The sequence below is a fragment of the Chrysemys picta genome, chromosome 9 (assembly GCF_011386835.1).
Source record: "Chrysemys picta bellii isolate R12L10 chromosome 9, ASM1138683v2, whole genome shotgun sequence".
In the NCBI taxonomy this organism is placed as follows: domain Eukaryota; kingdom Metazoa; phylum Chordata; order Testudines; family Emydidae; genus Chrysemys; species Chrysemys picta.
In genome coordinates, this window is record NC_088799.1 from 54,849,353 (window position 1) to 54,858,995 (window position 9,643).

Here is a 9,643-nt window from a genome sequence, read left to right on the forward strand (position 1 = left end):
CCCTTTAAATCACTGCTGGAGCCCTGCTGCCGCTACCCCAGGGATCCAGCAGCGGGGCTTGGGAGGCAATTTAAAGGGCCCTGGGCTCTGGCCGCTTCAGGGAGCCCTGGGCCCTTTAAATCGCCTGCCTGGGGAAGCCGGTCCAGTCCGGTGTACCAGCTCTTGCCGTACTGGCTTACTTTCACCTCTGAGGACACCCTATTAAATTAATAGGCAGCAGGTTTAAAATAAACAAAAGGAAGTATTTCTTCACACAACGCACAGTCAACCTGTAGAATTTGTTGCCAGGGGATGTTGTGATGGCCAAAACTATAACTGGGTTAAAGAAAGAGTTAGATATGGACATATCCTCCAGGAACTTTAATGGCTACTAGCCGACATGGTCAGGGACACAATCCCACGCTCTGGGTGTCCCTAAGCCTCTGACTACGAGAAGCTAGTACTGTACGACATGGAATGGATCACTCAATTGCCCTATTTTGTTCATGTCTTCTGAAGCACCTGGCACTGACCACTGTCAGAAGACCAGATACTGGGCTAGATGGACCATTGATCTGACCCAGTCTGGCTGCTAGGTTCTCTTACAGCAGATTAAGCCCATTACTGCTTGTCCTACCTTCAAAGGACATGGAGAGCACTTGATCACTGTCCTCTCTATGTAAAAGAATAAATAGACACAAATCAGACATCAGGAATGGTAACATTATGATCATCTGGTCTGACCCCCTGCATGCTGCAGGCCATAAAACCGTCCCTACCCCTTCCCTGGACTCTGCTGTTGAAGTCCCCAATCCTGTTTTTAGTGACTGCAATCGGCAGAGACCCTCCTGGGCAGGGATCTCTAGCAGGAGGGTCTCTGCCGATTGCAGTCACTAAAAACAGGATTGGGGACTTCAACAGCAGAGTCCAGGGAAGGGGTAGGGACGGTTTTATGGCCTGCAGCATGCAGGGGGTCAGACCAGATGATCATAATGGTCCCTTCTGACCTTAAAGTCTATGAGTCTATACAAAAGCCGGTAGGAGAACACTTCAATCTCCCTGGACATTCTATAATAGATTTAAAAGTAGCCATCCTTCAACAACAAAACTTCAAAAACAGACTTCAAAGAGAAACTGCGGAGCTACAATTCATTTGCAAATTTAACACCATTAATTTGGGCTTGAATCAGGGACTGGGAGTGACTGGCACACTACAAAAGCAATTTTCCCTCTCTTGGTATTGACACCTCCTCATCAGTTATTGGGAGTGGACCACATCCACCCTGATTGAATTCGCCCTGTCAGCACTGGTTCTCCACTTGTAAGGTGACTCTCTTCTCTTCATTTGTCAGTATATTTATGCCTGCATCTGTAATTTTCATTCCATGCATCTGAAGAAGTGGGTTTTTTCTCATGAAAGCTTATACCCAAATAAATCTGTTAGTCTTTAAGGTGCCACCGGACTCCTCATTGTTTTTGTGGATACTGACTAACATGGCTACCCCTCGAATACTTGTCTTCTTTATAATGGCCCTTAACACATTTGAAGACTGTTATCAGGTCCCTCCTAAGTCTTCTTTTCTCAAGACTGAACCTGCCCAGTTTTTTTAACCTTTCCTCACAGGTCAGGTTTTCAAAACCTTTGATCATTTTTGTTGCTCTCCTCGACTCTCTCCAGTTTATTTATGTTTCCTAAAGTGTGGTGCCCATAGCACTCTAGCTAAGGCCTCATCAGTGCCACATAGAGAAGGACAATAAGTGACAATTACACCTCTGTTAATACACCCCAGAATGATGTATTTTTTTGCAACTGCATCACATTTTGACTTGTGTTCAATTTATAATCCACCATAACCCCAGAGCCTTTTCAGCAATGCTGTTGCCTAGCCAATTATTCACCATTTTGTAGTTGTACATTTTGATTTTTCCTTCCTAAGTGAAGTACTTCATACTTGTCTTTATTGAATTTCATTTTGTTGATTTCAGACCAGTTCTCCAATGTGTCAAGCTCATTTTAAATTCTTATCCTGTCCTTCAAAGTGCTTCTAATCCCTCCCAACTTGGTGTCATCTGCAGACTTTATAAGCATACTCTCCCCTTCATTATCCAAGTCATTAATGAGACTATTGAATCATACCAGACCCTGGTGTGATCCCACTAGAGCCAGCCTCCCAGTTTGAAAGCAAACTATTGATAACTTCTTTCTGAGTCCAATTTTTCAACCAGTTGTGCACCCAGTTTATAGTAATTTAATCTCGATCACTTTCCCCTGATTTGCATATGAGAATGTCACGTGGGACTGTGTTAAAAACCTTATTAAAATCAAAATATATCATGGCTGCAGATTCCATCCATCCATCATGGTAGTAACTCTGTCAAAGAAGGAAATTTGGTTGGTTTGACATGCTTTGTTCTTGACAAATCCATGTTGGTTATTCCTTGTAACCTTTTACCCTCTAGGTGCTTACAAATTAATAATTTATTCCAGTATCTTTCCATGTATCAAAATTAGGTTGTTGGTCTTCAGTTCCCTTCCTCCCACCCCTTTTAAAAGGCTGGTTCTGTGTTTGCCCTTATCCAGTCCTCTGGGACCCCCTCATCTATTCTTCATGAGTTCTTGAAGATAATCACTAATGGTTCCAAGATAGCTTCAGCTAGTTCCTTGAGTACCCTAGGGTGAATTTCATCAGGCCATGCCAACTTGAATCCATCTAATTATTCTTTAACCTATTCTTTCCCTATTTTGGCTTGTGTTCCTTCTCTCTTGTTTTAAATACTAATTGTATTAAGAATTTGGCCACACAACCTTTTTTGTGAAGACTGATGCAAAATAATCATTAAATGCCACAGTCTTCTTGGTGTCATCCGTTATTACCTCTCCTTCCTCACTAAGTAGAGGACCTTTGCTTTCTTTTGGCTTTCTCTTGCTCCTAAAGTATTATAGAACGTCTTTCTGTTGACCTATGTCCCTTGCTAGGTGTAAATCATTTCAACTCTGTGGAGCACAGCATTTAGATTGTGCTGTGACAAAGCTACACTGAAGTGTCTTGATACAAATAGGTGGTCATGGCATCTGACTTCTGTCCCCATGCTGGTGATATATTAACCTCTGCCAAAAGGTATGCAGATTTCCTAGATTAAGTGACCACCAGCTTTTCAGCAGCTATTATACAACACTCAAGCTATGTTAACAGTGGAGAGAAAAAATGAATGAAAACATCTTGCCAGATCTGAGTCATTTGTACAGGGTCATCGTTATGATCCTCACCACTAGCAACTGTATATTGAGCTGTTCATCCAGACTGATTATATTGGTGCTTTCACAACTGGAATTGATTATGTGAAATGTGAACGTTTCACCTCTTACTCAGAAAGATGTTGCCCTCCCATATAGTTCTAAAAATATTTGGCTGTATCCCTAAATGAGGGAGGGTAAGAATGCTACAGACTTGTGAAGAAAAACTATTTCTGATGTTTCATACTGTGTGGTTTGCTTTGAGCCACAGCTGATCAGACCATTGGTGTAGCAATGCAGGCTGCTCATGCTGGTTTGACGTATCAAGGACACAAGATGAAGTTGCAACACTTTTCCGGTGGAAAAAAACACTTCCTCTTCCTTCTGTAAAAAGAAACTCCTCGTATTACTCTCCTTTGTCAGCTGTTTCAATACCATGAATTTCTTAAGGGAATGTTTCTTTGGTGCTGTCACCTGCCTTCTCAAGGTTAAGCTAATCACTAGGTTGAGCTGAGTAAGTCATGCTATCCGAGAATAAACGGGTATTTCCATGTTAGGGCAAATTCAGATTTTCTCCTGGAGGAAGACAACTGACTCTCTGTGAAGAACTGCCCATGTGGACTCCCACATTCAGGATAAGCACATCCCCCAGACCACAGGAGCTTCTAGAAAGCAAAGCAAGGTCCACTAAGAGTACTTGCCACCACCGCGCCTTTCATGCAAAGGTGTAAATAAGGAGCCCAGCACAAACCGCTCATCAGTTCCTGCTGACAACTGAAGGTGCTTAGAGCATGTTTTGTATTCTCCCTGCTTCCACTGGTGGTCACATCTAGACTGGGAAAGTCGATTATATTTTGAAATATGTTAGCAAACGCTATTTTAAATACTACTTTGCATCTAGTGTAGACAAGGCCAAGCTGTGTTTAAAATTCTCAGCTATTATGGTCAACTCTAAGCTTGCCCATTGCCTATATTGTCTGGGGCCCTGCTGACTTGGAGGCACATTCATTAGTTCCGTTTCCCAATGTCAGTCTTGTTCAGCCAGCTTTTCTTCTAAGTGTCCTCCCTGGCTGCAGTCAGCTCCCTAACAGCTGGCCTCGCAGACATCGCTAAGCTGGCTTCAGGGCTTGTGCTTCATGCTTCAGCATGATGCCTGTTTCAGAGCCCACATTCAGAGTCTGGTGCCTGACAGAAGGTCACAAGTCAGAGAGGTGGCCCATCTGCCTCATATCTGAACCCATGAAGATCAGAAAATCATTTCAAACCCCTGCTGAACAGAAAGACTCTCCAGGCCTGAGCGACTGAGTCCGATACAGAGCGTTCAGTGGCGATGCCCAGAGGCATATCTATTCCAAAGACCTACTTCCCAAAGTCCTCTTCTGTCCTGCACAAAGTGGCCGAGTCCCTGGTCTCATCCAATACCAAACATCAGGTATCATTGACACTGAGCATCTCCACTCCAGCCTGTTCGCCCAAGTGGCTTTTAACTCCAGCTAAAGGGGCATCAAAGTCCTGCCTCAGCTGACCAGGAGCACGAAGGTGGGTGCAGGTGCTGAACAGGCTCAGGACCCCAGTTTTGCATGGGGCGGGGGCATAGCTTGCTGGCTGAAGGGAAAAAGAGTAGAGGCTCAGTTCTCTCAGGTCACCTCTCTGTGTTGCCCAAGGCAGAGAAATGCAGCACTCTCTGTCTGTTTCAGCACTGAGCAGGGAGAGGTGTCGGTGATACCTCAGCATCTACTCCCCCCCGCTCTGGCACTGACTTCCCCTGATGTTCCCTCAGATGCTGGGAAGAGTGGGGAGGAAAGTACCTCTTGTTACAGAGAGCCCTGTATGAGGGGGGCAGGGCAACTGGGCCCAGGGTCACTACTTTCCGGAGATTGAGCTACTATCCAGGGTGCAATCATCCCTGGGTGCGATCGTCTCTCTAAGAACAACTATGATGGCAAATAATGGGTTTGATTCAGAAACCCGATTTTCCTCTTGATTGACTCTAGTCCTTGGATCTCAGCATTCCTTCTCATGCCACCAGAGAGCCTCATCTTTGAGGGAAGAGGAAAATCATCTCCTTTTGCTCATTACTCCTGGAGACATTCTACGCCAAAAATTTCAAAATTCTGCGCACAATATTTCAAAATTCTGCAAATTTTATTTGTCAAAATAACACTACATAATCATGCCAGGTATATCTGTAACAATACAGACACAGACAAAAATTCTGCCGGGAGTAGACAGTTAAAGAAACTCCTATGACAACCCAATTCTTGTTTCTTGCCCTCTTCCGCCCTCCCCCCAGAAGGCAGCCAGGGGTCCAGATACCCACAACCCCTCCTCCCCAGAGCCCACCTGCAGGGCCCCCCCAGCCAATACACCCAAGCCCTCTACTCCCCAGAGTCCAACCATGCCCCCCCCCCGCCCAGACACCCGCCCCTCTTCTCCCGACAGCCCAGGGATCCAGAGGGAGAAACAGCCTGATGCTTAGTCCCAGGTTTGCACAGAGTTTTCTGTGCGCTGCCCTCTCCTCCCCTCAGGGCATGCTGGGAACCCTCTAGCTCAGGGGTAGACAAACTACAGCAGCATCCGGACCGTCAGACATTTTAATCTGGCTCTCAAGCTTCCGCGAGGGAGCGGGGTCCAGGGCTTGCCCTGCTCCGGGGCTCCAGCCGGAGAGGGGGGTTGGGGACTTGCCCCCACTCCGCATGTGCTATGGCTCCGTGCAGCTCCTGGAAGCAGCAGCATGTCCCCCTCCAGTTCCTATGCACAGGGGCAGCCAGAGGGCTCCGCATGCTGTCCCCACCCCAAGTGCCTCCCCTGCAGCTGCCATTGGCCAGGAACCATGGTCAATGGGAGCTGCAGGGGTGGTGCCTGCGGATGGAGCAGTGCACAGAGCCACCTGGCCTCACCTCCACATAGGAGACGAAGGGGGACATGCTGTTGCTTCCAGGAGCTGCTTGAGGTAAGCGCCGCCTGGAGCCTGCAACCCTGGCCCCCTCTTGCAGCCCAACCTCCTACCCCAGCCCATATCCCCCTCCTGCCCTCCAAACCCCTCGGTCTCAGCCTGGAGCACCCTCCTGCACCCTCAACCCCTCATCCCCACCTCAAAGCCTGCACCCCCAGCTGGAGCCCTCAAACACACGCACCCCTGCCACAGCCCGGAGCCCCTTCCCGCACCCTGAACTCCTCATTTCTGGCCCCACCCCCAGAGCTCGCACTCCCAGCTGGAGCCCTCACTTCTTCCCGCACCCCAGCCCCCAGTTTCGTGATTATTCATGCCCCCCCCATACAATTTCCATACCCAGATGTGTCCCTCAGGCCAAAAAGTTTGCCCACCTCTACTCTAGCTCCCTCCCCCTCCCCCCCCCCCCCCACCCAGCAGTGTCTTCTATGTGTGAGCTGGGCTCCACTGAGTTCCGTGGCCCCTAGTGGTGGCTAGCAGCACAGCAGCCCATTTCGAGCGGAGTGGGGAAGGAAATTTTTCATACACAATGTTAATTTCTGCAAAATTCTGCATTGCACAGTGGTGCAGAATTCCCGCAGGTGTAGCTCATTCAATCCCGGCTTTTCTGACAGGTTAATGCTGTCACTTCCATTGGCCAGTATTGCTCCACAGCTGCGTGTGTTTAAACCCAGAAAGGAGCATTCTCTCTAATCTTCTCAGCACTGCAATTACATGCTCTCCTACAACTCATGGGGCTGTCCTGGTTCAGACACTCGCTTCTGGGACAGAGAGAATACCTCTTGCTGTCTCACCTTTTTACCACCAGCCTTATTAGGCAGGATAGTAGGTGAATTTCTGGGGTTTGTTTCTGATACTTCAAGGGCCATCAGGGTAGTTCTTCTTTCAGTAGTTTCCCTATGGGTCCTGTGCATCAGGTGTGCATGCACTGCTTGAGCCCTTGATTGGAGCGTTCTAGTTAGCAGTGCCCATTCAGCGCACACGTGCACTGTGCCTCCTCATGGCAGACACCGAGGTCTATAAAGAGGTGAGCAGGTGAACCACCCTCAGTTCCTTATCTACTGCCTTGGCCTGAGACGGAACACTAGCGTGTCTGCCTAGAGCATACTCAGCTCTCTTTCACTCTTTTTTCTATCAAAGTGAGTTAGAGTTGTTGTTAGTGTTACATCTAGTTAGTTAGTTTTAGGTGATAGGACCATTTCCCTCTTTTTTTTCCCCAGGACACTTGTGTTTTCCTAGCAGAAGCCTAAGGATGATGAACAAGTTCAGGCCGGATAAGTTATCCTCATAGTACCTACCTGGCCGAGGCAAGCTTTGTACCCTTACCTACTTCAGCTGTGTCCAACTGCCAATCAAGCTCCCGACAGTCCTCATCTCCTGTCTCAGGATCTGGGTCACACCTCACCCCAACCTGGCAGTTCTACACCCCAGAGTCTGGCTCCTGGATGGTTCTCAGGATTAAAGGTTTCCTGCTCTATAGAAGTGCAGCTGGTGTTATTAAACAGTAGAAAAATGTCAACCCACACTACTTACCTGCAGAAAAGGAAGAGATTCATCCATTGATACAGTTGTCACTACTGCCTCAGGCCTGAATTAGTTTCCCTTTCCCTCATCCTAGATTGGTTGCTGGATCCGGAGACATCTGGGTTATCCATCAGTTACGTCAAGGTACAGCCTTCCATCCCCCTGTCAAAGGATTCTCCATTTTTGCTCACCGGGTGTCTTCCAAACTTATTAAGGGTCTGGGTAATCTCTTACCCCTACACTAGACATCCCACCCCATCTTGGGACCCCAACCTGATTCTCAATCACTTCACAAGACCTCCATTTGAACCTGTTCCCTACTTCATTTATCTATGAAGACAGCCTTCCTAGTTGCCATCGTGTCAGCCCGTAGGATCAGGGAGATTGGAGCCTTGATGGCAGATCCCCCCTTTACCATGTCCTTTTGTGATAAGGTCTCCTTACATCCGCATCCTAGGTTCCTAATAAAGGTTACATCGGATTTTCATCTTAACCAATCTATCCATCTACCAGAATTTTTTCCAAAGCCTCACAATTTGGGAATCTTCTTTCCAGATTCTGAACTTTAGAAGGCCCTTGGCCTTCTACCTTGATAGGACTAAGCAGTTTAGGAGATTACCTAGACTCTTCGTAGCCTTTGCAGACAGATCTGAGAGGGCTTCCATTTCTGCACAAAGACTTTCAAAATGGATAATTTGTAGTATCTACACCTGTTATGACGTTGCAGGTGGTCAGCACCTCCAGGTCTGAGAGTGCATTCAACCAGATCGCAAGCAACAACTACTGCATTTTTGAAGAATGTCCCAGTATCTAAGCTATGTAGAGCAACTACCTGGTCTCCAATCTATATATTTTCAAAGTGTTCCACCCTGCTCCATGCCCTTAGATCCGATGCAGTGTTTGGCTCTACAGTACAGTCTTCAGTTCTGGATTCTGTTCTGAAACTCCTGCCCCCTTCATTGGATACTGCTCTGAAATGGGGCACACATAGGGATGGGATACGACTTGAAGAAGAAGGAAATGTTACTCACCCTGAGCAGTAACTGGAGCTCTTCGAGATATGTATCCCTATGGGTGCTCCACTACCCGCTGTCCTTCCCCTCTGCTTTGGTTGTTTCTTAGGGGATGACTGAGCAGAGGAGGAACTGAAGGCGGGTTGCCAGAGCACCCCTATGTATCCTCGGTGTCTGCCACCAGGAGGCATAGGGAACATGCATGGGCTGAATGGGCACTGCCAGCTAGAAATCTCCAATCAAGGGCTCGAGAGGTGCAGGTGGCCCTGAAATGGAGCACGCATAGGGACACATCTCGCAGAACTACAGTTACGGCCCAGGGTGAGTAACGTTTTCTTAGCCATCAGTCTAATATTGGTTCATAAACTGTTAGTACAACGATGACCACTTAGATTGTTCAGCATACTCTCTTATCAACAGTGGCCAATTGAAAGTTGGCTAGGAAACCTAGTTTGTCAGTGGTCCACGCCCACCTATCCTCCTTAATAAAATTAAACATACAGGTAGGAAACCTAGAGCTGTTGGATAGCTGTTACATTCAATCATACGGCATGAGTGAACATGCAGGAAAGTAATACTGCTCTGCATTTGAATGCATCACAAATTCATGCAAAGGAACTTTTAAAATCATGAATATCTATTTACAGCAACAAAAAAAAGTGGCATAAACAGACACTACTTATTGGTTTCATTTTAGATTTTTCTAGTTTCAAAAGGATTGGGTTTTTTGCTGTTGTTTTTTGTTTGTTTGATTGTTTGTTTTTTAAGTAGCATCAGGGTTGCCAGCTTTCCCAGTACTGGATGTTTTTCTCAAAGCCCCAGTGCCTGGAGTCATATGAAGATCTCAGCTTTCATTGAAAAACAAAGTTTCTAGTCCTCATGGTTGTGGAGGAAAAATGGAAAATATGAACCCCAATGGCTCAAAAACCAGAATGCAAA